This window comes from Chinchilla lanigera, unplaced genomic scaffold, assembly GCF_000276665.1.
Source record: "Chinchilla lanigera isolate Chin_1 unplaced genomic scaffold, ChiLan1.0 scaffold00057, whole genome shotgun sequence".
Classification (NCBI taxonomy): domain Eukaryota; kingdom Metazoa; phylum Chordata; class Mammalia; order Rodentia; family Chinchillidae; genus Chinchilla; species Chinchilla lanigera.
In genome coordinates, this window is record NW_004955458.1 from 2,550,366 (window position 1) to 2,577,819 (window position 27,454).

Below are 27,454 nucleotides of genomic sequence, written 5' to 3' on the forward strand. Positions count from 1 at the left end.
TTTCTGTGCATTCACCACAGATACATTTGTATGTATATACTGTCAAGAAAAATTCTTTTATTTATATAATTCATTAAACAAATTTACTGATGCAATTTTACTATAAGAAATATTCTGCAACTTTCCTAGTATTTTGGTTTTGGTTAACAATGTGTAATGGGTATCTTAACTTGTCAAAATTTCTAAAAGAAACTCATCCTTTTGTAACAATTGCTTAAAATACCATAGAAGGCTGATATATAACTTAAGAATTTTGTTTGAATCAAATTTAGGGAATTATGTCATTATGAGTTCACATCATTAGATGCAATAGTACTCTGTATTCCTACGGATTCCCTGGCATAATTACAATCATTACCATAACATATGTGGAATCTAAGTTTTGATAGATATTTTAACATATTCCCCCTACAGACAAGAAAAAAATGATTTACATTGTATCCTAACAAAGTCTGGATGTTATAAATCAATTAAAGGTTTTGAAGCAGAAAAAAATTATATTCCCATTCATTTAGTGATAAAGATAATATCATCAATCCCATGTTACAGTGTCTGGATTTTGAGGCTAAATAAACACAATTTCCTTGAAACTTGAGAATTTTTTTTTACCTTTCTGAGTATCAGTGTGCCCATCTAAAATAAGAGGTCTAATAACTGTAACTCATAGGAGATGTTTAAGATTAAATGTGATAATATATAAAATCATTGAGTCCATTATATCATTTATTAGCAAGAAATACTCAACCATACTAGTTTTATGTGCTGCAATGTATTTTCAGGGCCTTTCTTATTTTCAATTTTTTAAATGATGGGATTCAACCCAAGAAGACTGATCAACCTTCTCTGAACTCTTGGTAGACTATTGTTCTCTGGACATCCTTTTTTCTACATACCTCAAATTTGGATAAGTAATCATTTACACTTAATGCTTCTAGGTGTATGCTTTTACATTTGCATCCTTAATCCATCTTAACTTACTATTTTTATTAAGCTTATTGGTGGAATTTAGATATACATAATTATCATATTCATCATAGTGAGTGTGAACTTGTTCTTTTTCTTTCTATTATTGGAGATTAGACCAGGACCCTGTACATTCTAGGCAAGTGCACTACTGCTGAATCATTGCCCCTCTAGCCCCAAAACTTACTCTTGTGGGAGATATAGGTCCTGTTTTTTTTGCATTTTGATCTGGTAGCCAATATTCTTAACACAATAAGGCTGGAGGCAATATGAGAGTCTGGACAGTGAGTTATCAAAACCACCAATTTCATGTTAGGCTCTGTAGCAATACTTGTAACCCAGCATTCTAATAAGAACCATGTGAAATCTTTCACTGGCTATGGAAATGAATATTTTGACTATTCAGGACAAAAACAGAGCTTCTTTTTTGCAAAGCTTTGCAAAGCTTTTACTGTCCCCCTAACATTTCAGTATCACTTCATATCATCTACCCTCAATCTTCACTTTTTCCATTCCAAAATACCTGTAAATTTTGTTATGTATTTATTTTAATAATATTATACTTTCTTTTCCACCTCAGTACGTCCACATATTTACTTCAGCCTGTTAGAAGTGGTGAGGGCTTTTTTCTGCCATCATTCACTGCTACTTATCCAACAATTCTATTTCAATTTTGTTCTCTTTAGAACAATCTTCTATGACTTTTCGATTTTCTTAAACGCAAGTGTTTCTATATTGCCCCATGGCTAGTGTCGAATGCATTGGAGAGCACAGGTTACAGGACATCTCCATTAATGAAGACAATTTTTGGACCGTTTTGGGGAAAGGGTGGTTTCTTCTTTAGTTGCCCTTAGAAAATCAACTAAGTACATGCCAGAATTCAGGCCCTATATCACCATCCTTTTGGGTTTTGTTTTTTTTTTGTTGTTTTGTTTTTGTTTTTGTTTTTTTGGTACAGGGAATCAAACCCGGGACCTTGTATTTGCCAGACAGGTACTTGTACCACTGAGCTATATCCCCTGCCCTATCCCTTTGACCTCATGGAATTGTCACCATTTCTTGTAGGTGATCATCTTTATTCTTCCTCCCTGAAGAATAAGAATTAATTAGGGCTATTGGTTAAATAATATACTCATGATCATATAAGGTCTTCCTGCCACTAAAAATTATACACGGAGGTTTCAAAGATAAGTTTCTATCATCTTATCAATAGGTTTTGCGTTCTTACAGCTTCCTCCAATCACGAATTAAACTTCTCTCCGTCTCCTTCTTTGTGGTTACTTCCCCGGTTAACCTCTCAAGCATCCTACCCTGTCCATTACAGATGTAACAATAACGTCGTGGAATTCCTATCTCATTTCCAATGTTCATTTTTATCTTTCTTTTCTCTTTCCTTTCCTTCCAACCTTTTTCCTTCATTTACTCCCTCCTTTCTTCTTCACTCACTCTGTACATACTAGCCTATTTTCCATCTGGACTAGTTCATTTCTTCCTGGTTTATTGAAAACTGAAGTGCAAACTGTTAAAACAAATTTTAAGTTATATGATCAAAATATTTTGGGTTATGTAACTAGTCTTACAGATGATATTTGATCTCTCTTTGCAATGTAGTGTCTGGGACTGTCGCTATTATGTTGAGGAGATTGAAGAGGTGTGTGTACAATAAACAATAAACAAAGTCAATGTCAAACCACAGGGAGACACATGTTAACCATGAAGATATGCACAATAGCTACAAAATTTTTCTTCTCCGATCTTCCTTCAACCTGCAGCACAAAACAAGAGAAATATGAGCAAATTAGGCAAAAAAAGGCTTCAAAAATCTCAATTCCCCAAAAGCTGATCTCATGGGCAATGAAGCAGAAATTATAGGCAAAGAACTAACATAAGTGCTTCAAATGTTTGAAGCGTTCAAAGAAGAAACAAACAAGTAGATTCATAAGATATGTATTGAGCTTAAAGAGGATTTACAAAAGAAGCTAAAGGAGTCAAAATAAAACTGTTAGCAAGAAAAGACACAAACAACAAACTGACTGAATTAAGAAAGACTACAGTGTATGGATGGCTATCTTGGTAAACAATTAGAAATTATGAAATGAGCTCAAGACAAAATCCGATATGAAAATTTTAATTATAGAAGTAGTAGTGGGTAAAACAAATATGAGGAGTGTCAGAATTTGAGATCATGCACTCAGTGATATCCTCAAAACAAGCCAGAGTGGAAGCTCCATGCAACAGCAGTTAGATGACACAAAAAGCACAAGAATTAGGGGAAAAAAGATGAGAAGATAACATTAAAAGTTCAAAAGTATTCACAGAAACTGTAGCAGAATTTTTTCTAAATGTAGGGAATTAATTCAATATTCAAGAAAACGAACTCTTATGCTATTTTGTAAATGGTTGTATGTCTGTTAATATGTTTTCTTTATTCATTTTTTGAAATAAAAAAATAAGAAAAAAAAAGAAAAGAAAATGAGGCATATAAAGCTACAAATAGCCTAGGCCAAAATCAACCCGCACAGGATACCTCACAATCAAAATTCTAGAAATCCAGCCAGTGATGGATTACTAAAAGCCATTAGAGAAAAACAACTTGTAACCTGTCCAGGCAAGCCAATAAGAATGACAGCAGAAGGCAGGGAGCCACTGGTGCCTACAAGGGAAAGAGAGCACTCCCTGCACCTTCCTCCCTGGCTTGTTCAGCAATATCTACAGACTAAGCGACTCTTCCTTCTAGCTGTGAGACTTTGTTTTGCTTGAATATACGTGTGGGCACTCTTCACACTTTCTTCTCTGGTTTTAGCAGTAATAAATCCATATTAGAAAATTCTCCCAGAATGTAACTTTGGCAAGACCAAAGTGCCCCAAATTTCGTAGTGTTTATGCACGGGATTGGACTCTAAGTTACCTGGTTCAGGAGGTTGACACAGGTTAGCATTCCTGAGTCTTCTAAACCACAGAAAACTGAACTTTAACTTTGAAATGTGTAAACTATCTCCCCAGGTTGGAAGTTAGCAGTCTGATCAAGAGTACAGCCATGTCCCTCAGATTCAATGCATGACCTCTAAAAATTCCAGTGTTATTTTTCACAGGAATAGAAAAATTTTTAAATTCATATGGAGGCACAAAACATTCTGATAAGCCAAAGCAATCTTGAGCTATTAGAACAAAGCCAGAGGCATCAAATTCCCTGATATTAAATATATCCTAAAACTATTGTAATTAGAATGGCATGATAATAGCATAGAACTAAACATACCCACCAACAGAACAGAATAGAAAACTTGGAAATATATCTGGTTATTTACTTTTACTTGATTTTTTGACAAAGTTGCCAAGAACACATATTGGGGAAAGAGCATTATCTTCAATAATTCATTTTGGGTAAAATGGATATCCACATGCAAAGAATGATATAAAACTCATATGTGAATAAAATTAGACTGTGAAAAATCACATCAAAATGGATAAACAGAATCAAAACTGTAACACTTCTAGAAGAACACCTAGGTAATAAACTTAACAACACTGATTTGGGTAGTGGTTTCTTATAAAGGACTCTCAAAGTATAGGGAATAGTAGCAAAAGTAGGCACATGGGATTTCATCACACTAGAAAGTCTGTTAGCCAATGGAGCAATTAATAGGGTGAATTGACAACACCTGGGTTAGGAGAAAATGTTTGCACATTGTACATTGACAAGGCCTTGGTATACCAAGCACATAAAGCACTGAAGCAACTCAAAGGCAAGGAAACAAATAATCAAATTGAAATTTGGCAAAAAACTTGAAAAGGCATTTCTGAAAAAAACACATTTGTAAATAGTTAATATTTCATGAAAAAAATGTCCAGCATCAGGGAAATACTAATTAAAACCACAATGACATATGACTTCATACCTGTTAAAATGCCTTTTATAAAAAAGACGGTTTATAATAAATGTTTGAAAACATGTGGAAAAAAATGAAACCTCATGCACAGTAGTGAATATAAATTAGTGCAGCCAGTTTTTGTAAAGTAGTATAGAAGTTCTTAAAACTAAAAATAATTCTATTGTGTATCCAGCAATTCCATTTCTGGTTATATATACAAATGAGTTGATATCAATGTGTCAAAGAGACATCTACGTTTCCATGACCACTTCAATATGTCAAAGAGACATCTATGTTTCCATGACCACTTCAGGTTAAAGTGGGTAGTGAATTAAGTGTACATCAATGTATATGAATATGCAGTAGATAAACAATGGAATACTATACTACCTTTAAAAAGAAAAGAATTATACCAATTGCGACAACAGAAATCTAAATAAGAATGCTATACTAAGTAAAATACACTGGACACAGTCAAAGAAAAATGTACCATCTCAAGTCTATGTGCATTCTAAAAAAGTCAATCTCATAGAAATAGAGCATACAAAGATGATTAACAGGAAATGATGGTAAGGAAGAAGGATAGAAGAAAGGGGTGATGTTGAATAAAGTGTAAAATGTTTTGGTTGGACTGCAGAAAACTATTCCAGTGATCAGTTTTACTGCATATTTATCGCAGTTAATAATAGTGTATTGTATACTTCAAAGCTGCTAAAATAATAGATTTTTTATTTTATGAAAAAAGGTAAAACAAAATTTCATAACAAAATATTAGAAGAATAACAATAGGTAATAGTTAAAGATAACATGTTGCTATCTTTAAAGTAGTTGCTCATGGTACAAAGCTGGGCATAAAAATTTCTCCAATTGATATTAGCACAAACCTTCATTTTTAATGAACTAATAGACACTAATAGTCTAACTGACTTGCATTTTTCTCCTTTCCCTCCTATTCTTTCCTCTTTTACCCATCTTAACTTCATTTTCCTTTTGAACAATATCTTCCCATTTCACAATATCTACTGTATATTTTGGTCCTTATTTACTCTTTCAGTTTCTCACACCAGGGAGGGAATGTGGTATTTACAGACATGAGTCTGATTTATTTCACTCAAGAGTATGCTCTCAAGGTGCATCCTTTCACCTAGAAATGTCTCAAGTTTATACTTCCTTATGGCTCAGTGGTACTGCACTGTATGAAAACAACACATCTTTTTATCCGTTCTTCAGTTAGTGGGCTATTGGTCCATTTGGAAGACCCAAGGGATTTCTAAGTCTGAAGTTGCAAAGTTAAGGAACACATGTGTGCAAAACATCAGCAACAGCAGGCAGCATGGAGCAGAGCTGTGCACAAGAGTGTAAGAGTGCAAGAGCCACCTGTGTCTTATTGTATAATTCTTATACAGGTTGTTATCTCATATTTACATTCTTACATAGTGCCATAGGACCGGGAATATAGCTCATTGGAATTGCACCTGCCTGGCAAACATGAGGTCCCGAGTTCGAGTCCCGGTACCAAAAAATAAAAAACCCTCAGTACATACTGCCATAACCAGCACATGTGTGTTCATCTGTGCTACGTCAAAATTACATAACTATTTTACTGTGTACCTGTGCTAGACAAGTGGAGTTATGTCCTCAGGTGTGCTTAGATGTCACTGGAGTTTGAAGCTGTCTGTGTGGCTTCCCATATCCCATTCTCTCAAAGGTCACAGGTGTACAAATATAACATTCTATATGTAATGGGGCACAAATATCTCCCTGTGTTGTAGTTAACAAATCTAGAGCCATGTGATTTTGCAAAATCACTTTTTTCACTTGAACAGATTCATACATAAGCAACACTGAAACCTAATGTGTAATATTTAAGGCCTGGACCATATATTTAGCAAGGACTTCAACCTGGAGGGCTGTTTATGGTCCTTGACCCTGAACAGATACTCCTCGTAGCAGTGTCCCATATGCAGCAGTCAATATTCTTGATCAGCCAGTATTCCTAGTGGTCAACCACTGCAATGCCTGGTCAAGACATCTCTTAGGTCATTTCCCAGTGAGAGGTTGGGCTTATGTTCTATTTGGTTAGCTTTTGGCCATCCTTCCATATACCTCACCATAGGTCAGTACCAAACAAGGGACAGTGCCCTATCTGTCACTCTACCCAAGCCAACAGCCTGAGCATCAGCCCCCTAAAGATGGCCCAACTGTCCATGTACTGTCCATGGGGCCTTTTTCACGCATTTCAAGCAACCAATATTGCCTACAACTCTGCCTGTTGGCCTGACCTGGCTGGTCCAGTTTCAAACCACAGTACTTCCATAGTGGGCTGGACAGTGACCTTTGTCCATTGAGGGACTGTGTCATAGACCCATCCGTATACCAGGCATCAGCTGGAGGTCTCTCTTCCCCTGCTGTATAGGGGCTAGGGTCACATCCTGTAGTCCATCCTCCCAGATGGGTTCCTGGACTGTGTATGTCACAGGTTGCAAAATCACTGCCACTTTGACTAACAAGCTAGCCAAGAAAGAGGCTCACTGTTGGAGGGACATCCCTCAATGTGTGAAAGTGGGGGCCTGTGCCACTCCACTCTTAGCAAGGATTGTCCACATCCATAGCTAGCCATCTATAGGGTATCTTGTCTGTACTTTCACTGTCTGTTTTCTTGTGATGCTTTCATGGGCATGCAGAGCAGCATATACTGTTGCTATTTTTCAATCAGGGAATACCAGCTTTCTCCTCCCTTTCATAACTGTGCCCAAAACCTAACAGGGTGCTTCCATTTCCCCTGTTTTTCCTATAGGCCTCAGCCAAATCATTTGTCATCCACACTGACAGGATAAATGGCAAGTTCGGGTCAATGAGTCATAGGGCTTACATCTATGCAACAGCCTTCTTAAAGTCCTGAAAAGCAGCTTCTGCTGCATTTGTCCAGCCACATGTTGTGCCCCTTTTGGACATCTGGTAAAAAAAGGGCACAGCAGGGTAGAAAGCCCATATATACCTGTAATTGGCATACTGTAGTGGGTCTGGTCTTACCCAACCATATACCACCCAAGAATTTGGCAGACAAGCCAGTTCCCTGGACCTTGTCTTTGTCCATGGCCCACCCTCATGCCAGCAAAACTTCCTTCAGAGTGTGCATGATGGCTTTCAGATCTGCAAGCCAGTCAGAGGTTAACATAATTTCAATACAATGAAACAGTGACACAGAGTGTGGCTTGGTCCAGGTGGCCAAGTCCTGGAACACCAAAGTTGGACTGTGCAAGTAGCCCTGTGGCAACATCTGGAAGTTCCATTGCCTGCCCTCCTGGAGGCAGGCAAATTGTCTTGACTGCCAGCATCAGAGTGAGACTTTCTGGAGTGAAATTTGGGCATTGTTTTAATTTGTATTTCTTCCTCTGAGAAGTATGTATTCATATCAGATGCCCTCTTTGAGGTTTCATCTTTAAATTTGGGGGGGTGATTTTTTTTCTAATTCTTTATATGTTCTAGATATGAGTCCTTTCTCTGAAGGACAACTGGATAAATTTGTTTATTCTCTTTTGACTCTTTTGGTAATTAATTTTGCTATCCAAAATTGTTTCAACAGGATGAGATCCTAGTTGCAGATTCTTATGCATGATAGGATTATGTTTATGAAATCTTTGCCTACACTTATGTCTTTAAGAGTTCTGCCTATTCTCTCCCAGCAGATTTAGTGTTTCTGTTTTAATATTTAGATCTTTGATCCATTTTGATTTTAGTTTAGTGCATGATGAGAGATATGGACCTAGTTTTAGTCTTTGGCACGTGGAAATCCAACTTTTCTAGTACCATTTATTGAAGAGGTTATATTTTTTCAAGTGAGTGTATTTGGCCCCTTTCTCAAAGATAAGATGAGTAAGTGTGTTTGATGTTGTTTCTGCATCTGTTAGTCTGTTCCACTGATCCTCAAGTCTGCATTTTGCCAGTGCCATGCTGTTTTTATCACAGTAGCTTTGTAGTATAATTTCAAGTCAAGAATTGTAAAGGCCCCTGGTTGCCTTTGTTACCCAGTATTTTTTCTTTTGCTATTCTACACCTATTCTGATTCCACATGAATTGTAGAAATATTTTTCTAGTTCTGTGAGGCATGGCCATGGCATTTTGATTTGTCTTGCATCAAATCTGTACAACAATTTTGGAAGTATGGCTATTTTTACTTTGTGGGTTCTTCACAGTCAAGAGTAAGAGATATCTTCTCTGATCTTTTTCAGAGCACTTTAATTTTCATTGTATAGATCTTTTACTTTCTTTGTTAGACTGATTCCTAAGTATTTCACTTTCTGTATACTATTCTGAAAGTATAGTTAACCTAATTTCCCTTTTTGTGACTTTATTTTTGTACAAAAGTGCTAATGATTTTTGAGTGTTGACTTTGTATCTGCTACACTACTGAATTTGGTTATTAAATCTACAGATCTTTTGGTGGAGCTTCTGGGGTCTTCTATGTAGAATGTCCGGTCATCCACAAATAATACTAATTATCTTGTTTCTTTCCTATAATTATTCTATCTATTTCCTTCACTTGTCTAAATGTTCTGGCCAATATTTTCAGAACTCTGTTGAGTAGGAGCGGTGATAGTGGACATCATTGCCTTTTTACTGATTTTACAGTGAAATGTTTCTGTTCTCTGTTTTTGACCACTTAATATGATGCTGGCTGTTGGTTTGTGATAGATGACCTTACCAAATAAGATGAAGACCACCTATTCTTATTTTCTGTAGAGTTTTTATCAGAAATGGATGTTGTACATTGTCAAATGCTTTTTATACATCTACTGAGATGATCATGTGAGTTTTGTCTTTGGCTCTTTTGATACAGTGTATTACATTCACTGATTTGCATATGTTCAACAAACCCTGCCTCCTTGGGATGAATCTTGCTTGGTCATGATGAATAATCTTGACGATTTGCCGCATTCTGTTTCCCAGGATCATATTGAAGATTTTTGAATCTATGTTCCTTAGGAAGATTGGCCTGTAGTTTTCCTTTCTGGTTGGGCCTTCTCTGCTTTTGGCATCAGAGTAACACTTGCTTCCAGGAGTGATTTTTGGAGTATTGCTTCCTTGTCAGTTTCATTAAAGAGTTTTAGAATTAACGGCATTAGATCTGTAAATTTCTTTTGGAGATATTTAGTAATACAAGATTCAATACTATAGATCATCTGGATAAACCTAAAGTACAGTACATTATTAGACAATCACTTGAAATTCACACAGACCTTCAAAAACAATTTCCTTCCTCACATTTAAATAACTTCCATTCAAGAAAACTGGTCGCCCAGAAATGAGATCAAACGAAGTAGATGAGGAAAAGGAACTTAAGCAACATCTCTGTAGGACAATGGTATCTTCAGAGATTCAAGAACTTACGTGCTTTGTCTGAGATGAGAAAAGGGCATAAAAAAACATATGGAGTAAATAAAAGAATTTGTGAATTTTTTATTTTTATCAGATGTAAATCCTTACAAGTAGTTTGAACATAAATACATCACATTTTGAATAACACAAAAAGATTTAAAGAATGTTTCAAAATAGATTCATCCAAGGGTTTAATATATGAAAACTAAAATTTTCAGCACTGGTAAACAGGAAACAGAAGATAATACTTTCAAAATTACACAAGAAAATTTAAAATTAGTCTATCTAATATTAAATAAAAATATAATCTGGTACCCACTAAGAAAATGAGATAACAAGAGAAAATACAAGATATGCTAATTGGGATTGAAGTTATAAAATCATCTTTTTTTAATAGATGACTTAAATATTTATATAGAAAATACAAAATAATCAACCAGAAGAACAAAGTCCCTGCTGAAACTAATAAATAATGTAATCAAGTTCATTCAATAAAAAGTTAATGTACAAAAGTGAATCATTTTCTTATATAGCAGCAACAACAATTTGAAGTTTGAAGTTAAAAACACAAAGCTGGCTTTTTCCACTATCTCTAGGACAGTAGGGTCTGCCAGAGGAGAGTATATGTGCACTCTGCACTTCTCCCATTATCTTGGGGACAGCAGGGCCTTTGATAGGAGGGTGAATCTTCACTCTGTTCTTCCTCCAGTATCTCTGGGATAGGGGGTCTGCGAGAGGAAGGTAACAAAACAGACGTTTGTTGGGTGGGCCAACAGGAACCCCAAGATCTGACACCAACGACAACAGCTAGGCCCTAAGTGCATGGGCCACACAGGCCTTTGAGTGCAGAGTAATTAGCAAGACAAGCATCAGGGAAGTGTCTGAAGTGGCAGCAACGGAGCCAGCAGTTGGACTCTGGAGAACTCCACAAACAGAAGACCAGTCCCAGCCCCCACATCCAGAGGCTGAGATCAGCTCCATACCCAGCACATTTCTGGGATTAAATATGGACACTATCACAGAACTGTAAACATCAGAGGTATTTCACTATTTTCATTGTCCCTTGCTTGTCTGATTGGTTATCCCTTTCTTGTTTAGTTGGATGTCACCTTGTTTGGTTTTGTATTCTGTAGTTATTTCTGTATTTAGGCTTTTTCTTCTTTTTTTCTCTCCTCTTTTTCTCTAGTCTTCTATTTCTTTCTTTCTTTTCTTCTTTTCTTTTTTGCTTTCTTTCTTCTTTTTTTTAGTGTTTAGGTTTCTTACTTTTCCTTTTTTGTTTTCTTCTGTAGATCCTCTTTCTCTCTTTCCTCAGCTACCACTTGAATTTAAAGTTTCAAGTGAGTAAACTTTGTCTTCTGCCCTTTCTGACTACTTCTCCATATTCTATTTGATTTGATCCCTCCTGCGTCCTCCAATTTCTTCCAATTTCTTGGGTGATCATCCATTAATCTCCAGCCTTGACTCTACTATATTTGACCTCATTCATCACTTTAGCCTATCTCCTATCCATCTTAAGCCCTGCCCTTCCAGACAGGTAAAATCACCAAAGGGAAATTACTGCATACAAGTGCATGATATATGTTTGATTTTTTTATATAATTGTAGTTCGTTCCTGTGGTCAGAGGTAACAGGTTAATGGTTATCATAGTTTGTTACTAATTAAGCAGTATTTGAAACTATTGTTATTACTAATTGTTCTACTTTAGCCAGGATGTCATACATGTTATAAACAGTTTTTCTCCCTTGAATGACAACACTATGATTGTATGAGGTCATAATCATCACCACAGCTCAGTACCCAAGGATTAGGAGCTGAGCCAAATAGTATTTTGAACCCTTTAAAATTGGGAATGTAGGGTCTTAGGATAACTATAAGAAACCACCCACATCTAGAAAACATCCCTGAAGAACAGACAGCCTTTAAGGAAACTTCAATACTATTGGTAGGTTTCCTGGGTCAATTATTTTCTATAAAAAACATACAAGAGAAGATAGTTACTATCTCTCCTCCTAGACCTTTTTGGGGAAGTTCAACAAAGTGCCAGAAATCTTAAATGATATGATTTGTTTGCTGTGATGTGTCAGGAGACCCTGCTGTTAAACAATTCATGTTTCCTTCTTCTTTATGTTCCTAGTGTGGTACTTTCATCCAGAAACATAAGGCAGGGCTTCTTCTTGAGGCAGCATGAAAAGCACAAGAAAGCATTATTTTTCTGCTAAATATTATTGGAAGTGAAAGACAGTATATGCCACTCTAATATTTTAGTTGGATATGGGATGTAGAAGAGGATGAAAGTCATTTTAACACAATAGCTCCCACAATGATCTCTGTACCTTCACTGTGACTTCTCAGTCTTTATTACACTGAGATTAACTTTTGATGTCACAGGAGGAAAACAATATGCTCTTTTTTTAATTTTAAAAATAAAAGAAGGAAAACATTAACAGACAGATAAGCTTTTACAAAAAAGCAAAAGAACAGTACAGATAATACAGAGTTACAAACAAAGTGGTAGGAAATTAACAATGCTTGTTGTACTACATACTGATATCTTCAAAGTGGTTTCTCATGAAAGCAAATAGAGACATGCAATATTGATTAATCAAGGACTCATTAACAGTTTCTTTCAGCAAAGAAATAGAAGACAGTAGATCAACTATGTTAATTATCCTATACATACACACAAAATTTCTCCTTCTCTCCCTTCTTTTTTCCCACATTCTAGTTGCCCTTTGCCCTTGAATAGTGTCCTATCATTTCACAATGTCTATCATACCTCCGAGTTTAAATTAACTCTTTCAGGTTTTACACTAGTGAGACAATGCGGTGCTTACACATTCTTGTCAAAGAAATAAGTATTACTGAAAACGAGCAAGCTATCCATTTCTTTAGAACAATACATAAAAATTATATTTTTTACAAATTATTTTAGTCACTTCCATTGGAAATCTAGAGTTTTCCGTATCATGCTTATTTTCCATATTGCTAACAACTGAATCATAAATAATGAATAAAATGAATATAACCTGTGATGTTTATGGAGAATACAGTCTATTCTGCACTGTTTCTACTGATATCAAAAGACCTGAAGAAGCTTAAAAATTAACTAACATTGATGAGATTTGGTTGTAGAGTGGTTACCATTAGCTTTGATTTTTACATTGAAACTTCAAGTGGTGTAACTGAAAGTAATGTGATATCTGTAAAGATATATTAAAAATGAAAACAAAATTGCACAAAAACATTCATTATTGTTGCTTTACAGCAATATTCCTCTTGAGACAAAATTGTGTAATTAAGCTACTGACATAATCCCTGTGGTATACAGTAGGAATAAAAGTACAGTTTCCATTATTATGCTATAATTTGGAATTGTTAGAAGCCTAAAAAGCCCAAGGAATAAAAGAAAGGTCAACCTATGATTCTGGGTACATTCTCCCATCCATAATTTCTTTTAAAATACATTAAGTTGAGGAAAGAAGATACAGTTAGTTTTGATTTCCTTGGGTCTTAGTTGCCTGATCATTTGCTTCTTTTTTTTTTTTTGAGGCAGGGTCTCACCATATAGTACAGAGGGACCTTGAAACAATGGTTAGTCTCCTGTTGCAGCCTGCCAAGTGCTCAGATTACAGGCATGTGCTATCACACCTGGCAGATCATTGGCTCTTTATTCAACTAAAACTGGGTAAAGTTATATGTGTACATTTATATATAAGTGGCTCAAAATATATTGCCTTTCAAGCCCTTAAAAGAATGCTGTGCAGTTCAGATGATCAAGATATAATACGTTCATATTTTACTTTATACACTCAGGTTTTATTGATTATTTACAATTATATCTTCATGTGACACTTCCGTACAGTTTGTGGACAGAATTACAATATTTATAAAATGAAAATTAAAGAAAATCACTTGAAATTAAAGAAATTGTATTCTATATTACTGTGAAAATAATATAACTTCTTCAACTCAAAATGAGGATGAAATATGCATCAATTATACTTGAGTAATGATTTAGAAAGATGTAACAAAGGAATCCAGGTGTTTAGGTTGATACTTTGTGTCATCTTGGGGAGTATAGAGGTTTGGCTAAGTGACTTAGTAGTTTTGCATTGTGGGGTAAACAGGACATGCTCTTAACCTTTTGGGATGTTGTTTAGTCTGTCAATTTGAGAAGTTTAGAAGGCTAACTTTGTGGTTCAGCAGGGAGTCAGAGTGCTTACCTTGTATTCATCCTGAGCCTGTGCAAGAGGATGGCAAGGGAGTATGTGAGTGGTATATGGCCCCTTGGGTGGGGGTAGCATGCTTACAATATAAGGGAGAAAAAGAGGCTGCTTACCACCTCTCCTCCCTTTTGCTCTTGATGCTTTTGCAATCTTCCACTGCCATAAACTGTAGCCCTCTGCCCTGTGCCACTTTGCCTTAGAGTCAGCCAAGTATAGACTAAAACCTCCACAGACTGAGCTGAATAAACCTTTCCTTCCTTAATTTTGGGTGTCAGCTATTCTGCTTTAGCAAGGAGAGAAAAGTAACCAAGACAAAATTTGGTACCAAGAGTGGGGTTGTTGCTGTGACTACATGTGACCCTGTGGTCCAAGAGCCTTTGGAAACAGCTTGTAGGAAGAGTTGGAAAAGGTTCAGAGATGCAGCCTGAAACAGCAGAGCTGCAGCACCTTGGCTGTTCTGTTTGGGAGATTCTGGTCAGAAACCAAAAGGCTAATAAAGATCCTGCCAGTAAAGATGAGGCTCAAGAGGTTTCTGCTGGGAAGAAGGACTGCACTGAGTGCTGGACTCCAGACGATATATGTTAGGCTTGGCAGAAAAAGCGTCTGCATTTTTGCTTGTGTCCAGAGACTTTGCCTAAGATTGAGATGAAGGGCAGTAGACTAATTATTCTGGCAAAAGAAATTTCAAGGCAGTTAAACATTGAGGCAGTGGCATGGCTATTGTTGGGGGCTTTTAGCCAGATTTATGTTGAGAATCAAGAACAAAGAGCCCAGCAGGATGATTTAAAATTTCGCCAGAAATAAAGCTCCAGTAAAGCTGTGGATTACAAAGATAGAGCTGAGGAGATCTCCCTTGCAAAAAATAAATAAATAAATAAATAAATAAATAAATAAACAAACAAAAACAAAAACAAATGCAAAAATATAAAAGATGGCCTGAAGGCATCACAAGAAGCAAGTCTCCACCCTTTGCAGCCTCAAAACTGCAAAGGTGAAAGACCTTGCCTTGACAAAAAAGCTGCAAAGTGTCATATTTCAGAATGGCAGCAGCGGCTACACCACGTTCCAAAATGGTGATGACATAAAAAATTTGTTCCTCAAAATCATGTTCAGAGTGCTCAGCAATCTAGACACTCAACCCCTATAGCCAAGAGAGAAAAAAATCTTGGCTACTACTCCAGATGGCAGGAGACCTTGACATCATCCACGTGGCACTGGTTTTAGACATATACAAAATGCAAGAGTTCTGAGGTTAAAAAGACTTCTACCTCGATTTCAAAAGGCCTGGGAGGCCAGGCAGTGTGCCCCTGAGAGGGAAGTATATAAAGCTATGAGTGTAAAGCAAAACATGCAGTGGAGACCCCAAAAGGTTAAAAGAAAAAAAAAAAACCCAAACATGCAAATTGTCTGAAAAAAGCTGCAAAAAGAGCAAAGTGTGCACAAGAGAAAAACCCTAGGAGCTATAACCACCAAAAGTGCCATTGGGGTGGACTCATGTAAACCCTTTAGAGCTCACAATGTGCCACAGATTGCTTCAGATGCTGGACATAAAACTACAGGACATAATGTTAGCCCAGGTGGATTTTGTACTTGCTTTGTTCCCAGTGATTTGTATCCTGTTTGTACATTTTGGAACGGTAACATTTATCTTCTACCATTGAAAGTTGGAAGTGTTTAACTTTTCAGTTATATGGGGGGGTTATAATTAAAGAGTTTGCCTTACATCTCTGAAGAGACTTGGGGCTTGGACTTTTCAGCAAAGCTGAACTGTTAGGCCTTTGGCAACTCTTACAGATGGACTAAAATGTCTTTTGAATAAAGGGTTGTACGTGAGTCTTTGGGGAGCAGGGGTGGAGTGTGATGGTTTGTGTCTGGATGTCCCTCCAGTGCCTCATGCAGTCATGAGTCTAGAACTACAGCTTCTAGAGTTTATGACTGATCCAAGGTCCAAAGCTGGGATTATGGGTGTGAGTGCTGCACCTGCCCCTGGGGTGGGTAGTTTGCATACAATAACAGGGAGGGAAAGAGGCCTGCTTGCCACTCTTCCATTTTGCTCTTGTTGCTTTTGCTGTCTTCCACTGCCATGAACAGTTGCCCTCTGCCGTGTGCCACTCTGCTTTGGAGCCAGCCAAGAATGGACTGAAACCTCCACAAACTGTAAGTTAAACACCTGTCCTTCCTAATTTCTGGGTGTCAGGTATTTTGTCTCAGAAATGAAAGAAAAATAACCAAGAGGCATTTTCAGATGTATGAGGTCACATGTCAGTGTGGTTTTAATTAGTGTTTCCTTGACGCTGGACATTTTTTGATGCAATATTGACTATTTGCACAGGTATTTTTTTGTGAAATGCTTTTTTAAGTTTTTTGTCATATTTCAATTTGATTATTTGTTTTCTTGCCTTTGAATTGCTTCAGTTCTTTATGTGCTTTGTATATTAAGGCTTTATCAACATAAGACTTGAAATATTTTCTCCTCACCCATGCATTGTCTATTTACCCTTTTAACTGCTCCATTGGCTGTACAAACTTTTTAATAGAACATAATCCCATGTGCCTACTTTTGCTGTCTTTCCCTATACTTTGCAAGTCCTAAGAAACCACTACCCAAATCATTGTTGTTAAGTTAACCGAGGAGGTACCGACAAAGAAGAAGATGGAGAGAAGTTTAATTGGTGATTGGGGGAAGCTATAAGAGGGCAAAATGAATTGATAAGATGATAGGAACTTATCTTTGAAACCTCCATGCAAGATATTTGGTGGCAATAAGACCTAATATGATCATGAGTATATTATTTAGCCAATAGCCCTAAATAATTATTATTCTGTAGGGAGGAAGAATAAAGATTACCACATACAAGAAATGGTGACAATTCCACGAGATCAAAGGGATGGTGACACAGGGCCTGAGTTCAGGCATGTACTTAGTTGATTTTCTAAGGGCAAATGAAGAAGAAATCTCTCTTTCTCCCCAACTGCCCAAAAAATTGTCTGCATTAGTGGAAATGTCCTGTAACCTGTGCTCTCCAATGCATTAGATACTAGTCATGGGGCAATATAGAAACACTTGCATTTAAGAAAATCAAAGAGTCAGAGAAGTTTGTCCTAAAGAGAAAGAATTGAAATAGAATGTTGAATAAGTAGCAGTGAATGATGGCACAAAATAACCCTCACCACTTCTAACAGGCTGAATTAAATGTGTGGATGTACTGAGGTGGAAAAGAAAGCATAAAATTATTAAAATAAATACATAATAAAATTTACAGGTATTTTGGAATGGAAAAAGTGAAGATTGAGGGTAGATGATATGAAGTGATACTGAAATGTTAGGGGGACAGTAAAAGCTTTGTAAAGCTTTGCAAAAAAGAAGCTCTGTTTTTGTCCTGAATATTCAAAATATTCATTTCCATAGCCAGTGAAAGATTTCACATGGATCTTATTAGAATGCTGGGTTCCAAGTTTCGCTAACAAAGCCTAACATGAAATTGGTGGTTTTGGTAACTCACTATCCAGACTCTCATATCGCTTCCAGCCTTATTGTGCTAAGAATATTGGCTACCATATCAAAATGCAGAAAAAACAAGACCAGTATCTATTACAAGAGTAAGTTTTGGGGCTAGAGGGGCAATGATTCAGCAGTAGTGCACTTGCCTAGAATGTGCAGGGTTCTGGGGTTTAATCTCCAATAATACAAAGAAAAAGAGTAACTTCAAACTCCCTATGATGAATATGATCATTATGTATATTGAAATTGTACCAATAAACTTAATGAAAAGAATAAGTTTAGATGGATTAAAGATACAAATGTAGAAAGCACACACCTAGAACCATTAAGTGTAAATGAATATTTTTCCAAATTTGAGGTATGTAGAAAAAGGTTGTCCAGAGAAGAATAGTCTACCAAGAGGTCAAAGAAGGTTGATCAGTCTTCTTGGGTTGAATCCCATCATTTAAAAAATTAAAAGTAAGAAAGGCCCTGAAAACACATTGCAGCATGTAAGACTAGTATGGTTGAGTATTTCTTAATAATAAATGAGATAATGGACTCAATGATTTTTATATATTATCACATTTAATTTTTACTATGACTTAGAGTTATCAGCCTTCCCATTTTAGATGGGCACACTAATACTCAGAAAGGTGAAAAAATTTCTCAAGTTTACAAAGAAATTGTATTTATTTAGCCTCAGAATCCAAACACTGCAACATGGGGTTGATGATATTATCTTTATCACTGAATGAATTGGAATATAATTTCTTTCTGCCTTAAAATCTTTCATTGATTTATAATGTCCAGAATTGGTTAGGATATAATGAAAATCATTTATTCTCGTCTTGGGAGGAATATGCTAAAATATCTATCAAAATTTAGTTTTCACATATATTATGCTAATAATTGTAAATATGCCAATGAATCCATAGGAATATATTGGAGTATTGTATCTAACAATATGAATTTAGAATAACATAACTCCATAACTTTCATCCAAACAAAATTCTTAAATTATATATATCAGTCTTCTATGGTATTTTATGCAATGATTACAAAAGGATGAGTTCTTTTTATAAATTTTGATAAGGAAAGATACCCATATTGTTAACTATAAACAAAATACTAGCAAAATTGCAGAATATTTCTTATAGTAAAATTGCATTAGTAAAATTGTGTAAAGAATTATATAAATAAAAGAATTCTTCCTGACAGTATGTATATAAATGTATTTGTGGTGAATGCATAGAAAAAATAGCTAATGGAATATACTATACATGTTTCATACCGTTTAATTTGAAAATAAGAGTGAGAATGTAAGCTTGATTGGAAACCCAAGCACTATTCTGTATGGCTCTACGTAGTACAGTGACACTTCACTCTTATAACAATATACATACATTAATTTTAAAAATAAACAGGGAAAACTGAAGCCCAGACTCCTCTTTTGATATATTAAAAAGTATTTAAAATATTTTACTCATTTAGTCTACTCTGTGCAGGCTGAGATGTATACAAGAGTGAAAAATCACCCTCGAGTAGGGGTCCAATTCTGTAATGTCTCAATTCTGAATTTTACCAACCCCGAAGGAATTGACAGAAAGTGATCCCTTGTGTATATGCAGAGTCCAAGTGTGCATTGAACTAGGAAAATTAAGCGCAGCCAGAGGGGAGTCAGGCTGTTTGTCCTCGCTGGTTGGTGCGCTTCTGCTTTTATTTCACTGCATGGCGTGGCGTCTCTGCTTCTCGTAAAGTTGCTCCGCTTGCATCCTTTCTGTCTTCAATATAGTTTCTTTGTGACATATAGAATAACAAGAGGAGGTACATTTGTGTTTTTTGATGCGCTATTTGGTTTTTATTTATTTAGACAATTTCTAAATATTTTACATTTCAGAATCTTAAAGCAGTAATCCCAGGAAATTTACCTTACAAACTCTCAGGATTATAATAGCGAGTCATGGAGTTCATGTCAGAGCAATGTCTCTGTGTGGAATGATAAAATAAGTAAAAGAGAGCTTTATTCTTATTTTTTACCAACACTGCTAGAAATCTTATGTGAAATCCAGCCAGTATGTTCTCTATGTGAGAATTTTTAATGTAATGGGTTGAAGCAACATTTAACTAAATGATAAAACCTCCAAATTATATTATGAATACAAAACACATTAATACTTTAAATAAATCAAGAAAAATTTGGGATTATTTTTCCTGGGTATTATCAGACAGATCAGAAATTATGCTTCATATTAGTCAATAAATGTGTTTTTGTCTGTTATCCAAAAGTTCATTTCATCAAAAAATTTGCAAAGATCCATCAATTACCATGTTAGCATATTTAGCAATATCAATTTTAATATTTTCAGTTTTTTTCTAACCACACTGAGACTCTACATTTCAAGTGGCATTTTCTAATATGTTCATGAAAATAAGTGTATCTCTTATAAAAAAGGACTGCTGATATTAAGAAAAATAAAAGAGTAAATGAGCAATATCAGGTTTATTACTCATCACCTGCAAAACCATCAAGTTCTTGCTGTAGAACCTGCGATCTCATACCACAGACATAATGCTGCTTTCTCATGACAAGGAAAGAGAACAGGAGAGATAGAAGTCACAAACGTCACAGCTGAGAACTCTGGTGTCTATAAAGTAAACTGTATGAAAAAAACTTTTTTATTCTTAGAAGCTAGTTTCAGGAAGGAGACTGCTGTATATTTTTGCATCAAAACTTGCCTTGTGATTTGCTTATTGTCCTTGGAAAAAGATAGGAACAATATTACAAACTGAGTATATTAAAGTAGTCAATTGTTAAGCAATGGCCATAAAAATACTGCACTGTGCAATACAACTATATTACCAAGCTCTGGCTTGTGAGTTTTAATTAATTTCTCTGGCCTTTGTTTTCTTATTAATAAATTAAGTGTACTCTTGATTCCCACCAAGACCCTTTTCATTCTTATTTTTGTGCTATCAACCACACTTTATTTCCACCACCATGCTTAAATAATATATGGGAAGAATAAAAATTATCATCAGTATTATTAAGCTGTTATTGTAATTAGGTCATCAATTTCCACTAAAAATAGTATAAAATTTTAAGTGACACCAAATTAAAAGAAAAATATGCCTCACTTCTAACATATATAAATTTGGAAGCTGTAGCAAAATTTTACTATTATTGTGGAAAACCATAATTCAAAGGTATATTGCATATACAAAAAATTGATTATATAAAGAGATTCTTTGCAAAAAATAACCAATGATGGATGTTTAAACATGACCAATGAATGTAACATTTTGTTCTATGATATAAAGGAGTAGATATCAGAAAATTCTAATGTGTATAAGAGCCATTGCTTCCTTTCATGGGAGATAATTTCTTCTATATTTGAAATTTCAAATCCTTCACAATACACACTTTTTATTTTGCTTCATTTTTCAGCGATAGATACTGTTGAAAGAAAAAAAAATCAATATGAGAAACCACAGAATGATTACCAAGTTTCTACTCTTGGGTATATCAGAAGACCCCAAAACTTCAGGCTGCCATTTTTATCTTTTTATTTATAGCTTATATATTAAGTATCGCTGGAAACCTGACCATCATCATTCTCACCTTGTTAGATTCACAGTTAAAGACTCCCATGTACTTCTTCCTCCGGAATTTCTCCTTCTTGGAAATCACACTCACCAGTGTTTCCATCCCAAGATTTTTGTATTCAATAATTACTAAAGTCGAGACCATAACAACTGTTTAGCTCAATTATTTTTCATCATCTCCCTGGGTGTGTCTGGAATTTTATCTTCTAACTGCTATGTCCTATGATTGCTACGTGGCCATCTGCAAGCCTCTGCACTGCACCACCATCATGAATAAGAAAATCTGTCACCTTCTGGTCTTCAGTTCTCATCTGTCTTGGTTTCTGACCATTTTCCCACCACTCATGCTCATCCTCAAGTTGGATTTCTGTGCTTCCAATGTCATTGACCACTTCTCTTGTGACTGCTTTCCCATCTTACAGCTCTCATGCTCAGACACATTGTTTTTAGAGACATTTGGTTTCTATTTTGCCTTTGTCACTCTGCTCTTCACATTGGCATTGGTGATTCTTTCCTACATATGCATCCTGAGCTCCATTCTATGAATCCGTTCGGCCACTCAGCGGCAAAAGGCTTTCTCCACCTGTTCCTGTCACATGATTGTCATCTCCATCTCTTACCGAAGCTGAATATTCATGTACATCACGCCCTCTGCAAATGAAAGAGCGTCATTGACCAAAGGAGTAGCTGTTCCCAATACTTCAGTTGCTCCCATGTTAAACCCTTTTATTTACATGTTGAGGAACCAGCAAGTACAACAAGCCTTCAAAAATTTGACTCAAAAATTAGTGTTTTATAGAAAGAAATGAAAGTCATTATTTAAAAAAATGAAATCTACTGTGAAGACTCAATAAGGGAAAATGATTTTAACTCTTTTCCAGTGTCATGTATCCACTACATAACTTTTGGACATGATGAAGTCATTAGCATCTGCTTTCTTTCAATCTGAAGGTGACCATGTTGTGCTCTCCTTTAAAAGTACCTGAAATTATCTTGTAACTATTTATTTTTAATTCTTAATATAAAAAAGTGACTACAGAACATAAATCACTTCACTGGTTATTGATAAATTATTTTGTATGTAAAAACTTGAAGGAATAAACACTTTAAAAATACATTTGTTGTACTCTGTTGCTAAATAGATTTCTTTGTAGTTATAATATGCAACAAAATATTACCAACATGTACAACAAGCCATTTTGCATTCTATCTATAGTAACTTTAATTTTATACTCTCATCTGAGGGCCATAGGTATTTATTTTTCTATGTACAGGTAATCTGAAGTTCATAATAGTCTCTATGTTTCTAGTAGCAATAAATATGTGTTTTGCCAGCTTTATATGTTCCTTTTTACCTATATTTGTTTTTGGAAAATATATAAAATGATGAATATCACATAGCCATGCTACCATTATGCAACTTTGCAATATGATGGAGAATTCCTATATAGGGATAGCTTTTTTAAGGCAATTATTTTTCCATGGTAATTTTTCACTAAGTGCATTTTATATAATACTTTGTTTAATGTCTATAACAGAGTGGAAATTATTTAGATTTGTTTCATAAACAGGTAAATTGATGCTTAGGAAAGTTAAATAGCTTGTCTAAGGTCACTGAGCAATAGTAGCCAATATTAGCCCGATTTAAAATTCAAACAGCCAGCCACAGTGTGTGTGTGTGCCTATTATTCCAGCAAGTAGGTGTTGTGAAGGATCACAAATTTGAGGCCTGTCTAGATAACATATCATGACCCTGCCTCACAAATAACAATTAATAAATGACTGGGACATAACTCAGTAGTATAGTGTGTGTCTGACATGTTATTTTCTCCATACTGCAAAAAATAAACAGATTAAAAACCCCACTTATTTTTATATTCCAACTACATTACCATTACATAATCTTTTTTGCATGTGACCATGAGGTTATCATCTTTTCTGGGATGGTAATGACTCCTGATATTATAGTGGCATATAAATTATGGCATTAATCAATTAAGCAGGGAAACCCTACCTCTCTAGTTAAGCAATAAAGAGCAAGAAAAAAGGTAAAAATTGTGAGCAATATCAGAGTAGTGAAAATTCTTCAGAGAGGGCAGATTTTTTAAAATGGAGATGTTGAATATATTTAGTACAATGAAATGAGTTCTCAATTTTAAAAATGTTGTGGACTATAAGGTAGAGATGTTTATTAAAAATTAATTTTTTGTACTGGGTTGGTATGCCTGCTCCTAAAATAATGCAAAGACCAAATGAGGGAGAAGTTCACACTTAGTGTTGCTATTTGTTTCATATTATATTTTTCTGTCTCTTCAAATACTGTCTCCCAAGGGTCCATTGCCAATTTCCATACTAACATGTATTGTGTTTCATATTCCTTTGTGATTTGTGCACATTCCTCTTCTGCCAAGCTTGAATCCCTCAATTAGTCCACTGAACTAGTGGCAGACAATCAATAAAAGATTATGTAGGTTAAGTTACATAAAGTCTGTGCACAAACCATGCCAAATTTTCTTAAAACACAGTTTGGCATTTTTTCTGTTTACTACCTTTGCTCTTTCCTCAGTCTCTACATTCAAAGAAATAACCCACTCTGGATAAAATGGGAAAATTAGGATAAAAACTTTGTGAACAAAAAACAAACAAGTCCAGTAGAAGAGAAAGAAAATAGTTTTAGAAATTCTGGTCTCCCTTAATTATAAATAGGGCATTGGGTAATATTTTCATTTTTTCACTCATCCAGAATTTTAGTAAAATTATATGAAATTCAAAGGCAAATGGACACACAGTTGTGGAAACACTTAGATTTCAGCGTTGAGTCTATACTTAATAGCTGAACTTTTAACTGAGCTGTTATATTGTGAAATTTGATATACTACAAAATATATAAAATGGTAAGAATGTTTTTACATTGGTTTAATCATTTTCAACAATTAAATGCAGTAAATTCCTATATTCGTGTCACTGTTTTTAATCAAATGCAAGCTATATACATGATGTGTGTTAATTTTATGTACATCTTATTTGCTTATGAATGAAGGGACAGTGATTGATCTCCCTAAGCCTCCATGTCTCATTTGAGGATAAGGATAGAATATCTCTCACTGTAATATTAGGGGTTAATGAGATAAAACATAAAGAATGAAAGCTTTTGGGAAATAGAATATAGAATGCCTCTAATAAAGTTGAGAAACAATACTAACTAGCAGAAAAATACATACTCTCTTCCTAGGGCCTAAAAGCCACAAAATTGGGGAACACATCTATTTATCTAGTTTAATTTAATTTAATTTTCAAAACCTCCCTTGAATGTGAAGAGAAATAGAGCAACAGAAGTTAAAGAAATGAAGGATTTCATTCAAAGTTCCAAATCTGTTAAATGACCAAATTGTTTCTTTCATCTTTTTCTCTCTAGTAGGAAAGCCAAAATACTTCCTATAATACTAAATTAAATTTACATCAGACATGAGAAATTCATAGTACTTGATGTAATATTTTCTATTACTGAATTTGTTCCTCATTTAAATTATACATGGCTAGTTAATGAATGGGAAGTGTGAAGTTCTGAAGAGACTCTAAAGTTTTGCAGATATTTGCATTTTGATGCATAAAATTTATTATTAATAAAAATTATTATTAAATTTGATTCGTTGGCCTCTGTTTCCCTTGCTTTGTTCTTATTACACAGCAAAATGAATGCTAAGGATGGAATATGTGCATTGTTATTGAAATTAATAAATATAAATTATTCATTTCTTTTGAAGGAAAGTCTCCTCAAATAATTGTGATACATAGCCAAAAGAAATTCTAACAACACTAAATGGATTCTTTTACACAGTCATTGTTTGATTCAGTTTGATAGATGGTCTCTATGTCATGACTCAGGGCCTAGACTGCATGTGTAGAACCAGAACTATACTTTCATGTAACTATGAAGCCAAGGAACATATTGCTTACCCACTGAATTAAATAATTACCATGTTCTTTAATATATTAAACAAAAATGTGAAAAGAACTGTATATTCATACGGTTGAAAGAAAAAAATGTGAAGTGTTCAACATATCAGCAATATGTTCAGTGAAATTTTTTAATGACCTACACAGAGAATAATTGAATATACACAGAAAAACTTGCATAAACTGTACATTTAATGTTCTTGCATGACTAAAAATATTTTAATAAAATATTTACACTCCACTTCAGTAAAGAGTTGCTTTGCATTTTAGCAATCCAATGTGTTCCCTATATGTTATCTCATTTATTTGGAGTGGCCTTGTTACTATTATTTGATAGTAAAGATTTGGAAACAGCCCTATGAACATATCTTCATCTTTATTTTGGAAGTTTTCTGTCATTATTTCTGTAATGAACTTTTTAATGGTATTTTTGCTATTGGTAGTTTTCTCATTGACTGCAATCAAATCTTCCATTGTTTTTCTTTGCTTCTTCTTGCAACTTCTGGATGGATTTTTCGTGGCTTCTTGCTATTTTTAAGATACCTTTATTTTTGTGATCACTAGCTGCAATCTTATCTTCTATATTTAATATCTATTCTTGCCTTTTTTCAATCTGTTGTGTGTATTTTCAATGCAGATATTAATCTCTTGGATTTCTATTTTAACCTGTTTCATGGATATCATTTCTTTCTACTTTGGGGACCAATGATTTCCATCATTTTTCCAAGCTCTTCTTTTTTTTTATCTGTGTCTGCTCTAATGTCTTTCATTTTGTTTTTTTGTTTGTTTGTTTGTTTGATTTTTTTGTTTGTTTTTTGTTTTTTTCTCCGGTACCAGGAACCAAACACGACTTTGCTCTTGCCAGGCAGGTGCTTTGCCACTGAGCTAAATCCCCAGCCCCATGTCTTTCATTTTGATCATCTTTTTTTCTTGTACCTAACAGAATATTTTTTCTCTAGTTTCTTCCATTTGCTTTTTCACTTCTGCTGTTTTTATTTCAGAAAATTCCAGTCACTGGCTCCAATTTCCTCATGCTTATTATGCTCTGGACTTTTCCTGGGTGGGCTGTGGGACTTGGGTTCCATATTGTTCTGTGTTTTTTATTTTCTATTTTCAATTTTTTACTTAATTTTCTGTGTTGATGCTTGCTGATTTCTTATGCTAGATAGCTTTATCACAGTATCGTGGCTTCCTTGGGAGATGTTTGTTCCTCATGGATGTCTTCCAGATGTAGGTTGTTCTTAATGTTTGTGTCTTTCCCAAGAAACTACCTTTCTAATTTATTAAGGATGAGAAGTTGCTATCTATTTGTCATAGCACCATTCCTTTGGTACTGCACTATGGTGATGTCTATCACCCCATGCAATAACATTGTCATCATACAGGGAAGAAAAACTGATTGTAACTTGTATGACATCCTGGCTAAAAAGTACACTGAGTAATAACAATAGCATCAAGTTCAGCCTAGCAACTAAAAAACTGTGGTAACTGTTAACTTTTTACCTTTAACCATAGGAGCAAATTCTATGGTTATATAGCAAAATGCAACCAGGAACTTGTATGCAATGATTTTCCCTTTAGTGGAGAGATTTTAAGCTGTTATTGGGAGGGATTTAAGAGGTATAGGAGACAAGATAGAGAGATAAATGATGTAAAACACAGTAGAAGCAATGCTAAAAGGAAAGGGATGTTCAGCCAAGTTTTGGAAAACTTCAGGATGAGAGAGAGAAAGAATTAAAGAGAGAGTGAAGGCATATTGAGGTGAACCAGCAAGAGAAGTGACAAAGTTCATGCATATGAAAATTTCATAAAATCAAGAGCAATAGTTAAGGAGAGAAAGAAAATGAGTAGAAGAAAACAAAAACAAGTATAAGAAACTCAAATAGTAAAACAGAAATAAAAACCAAAACAAAAATAACCACAAAACCAAAGGAAAAAAAAATCTGACATCAAAATAAAATAAAAGTTG

The 27,454-nt window shown here is 35.0% G+C and overlaps 1 pseudogene; it reads left to right on the forward strand.

Annotated features, from left to right (window-relative positions):
* Positions 1-21,403: 21,403 nt before the first annotated feature.
* On the forward strand, positions 21,404-22,337 carry LOC102017959 (annotated as a pseudogene).
* The last annotated feature ends 5,117 nt before the right edge of the window (positions 22,338-27,454 follow it).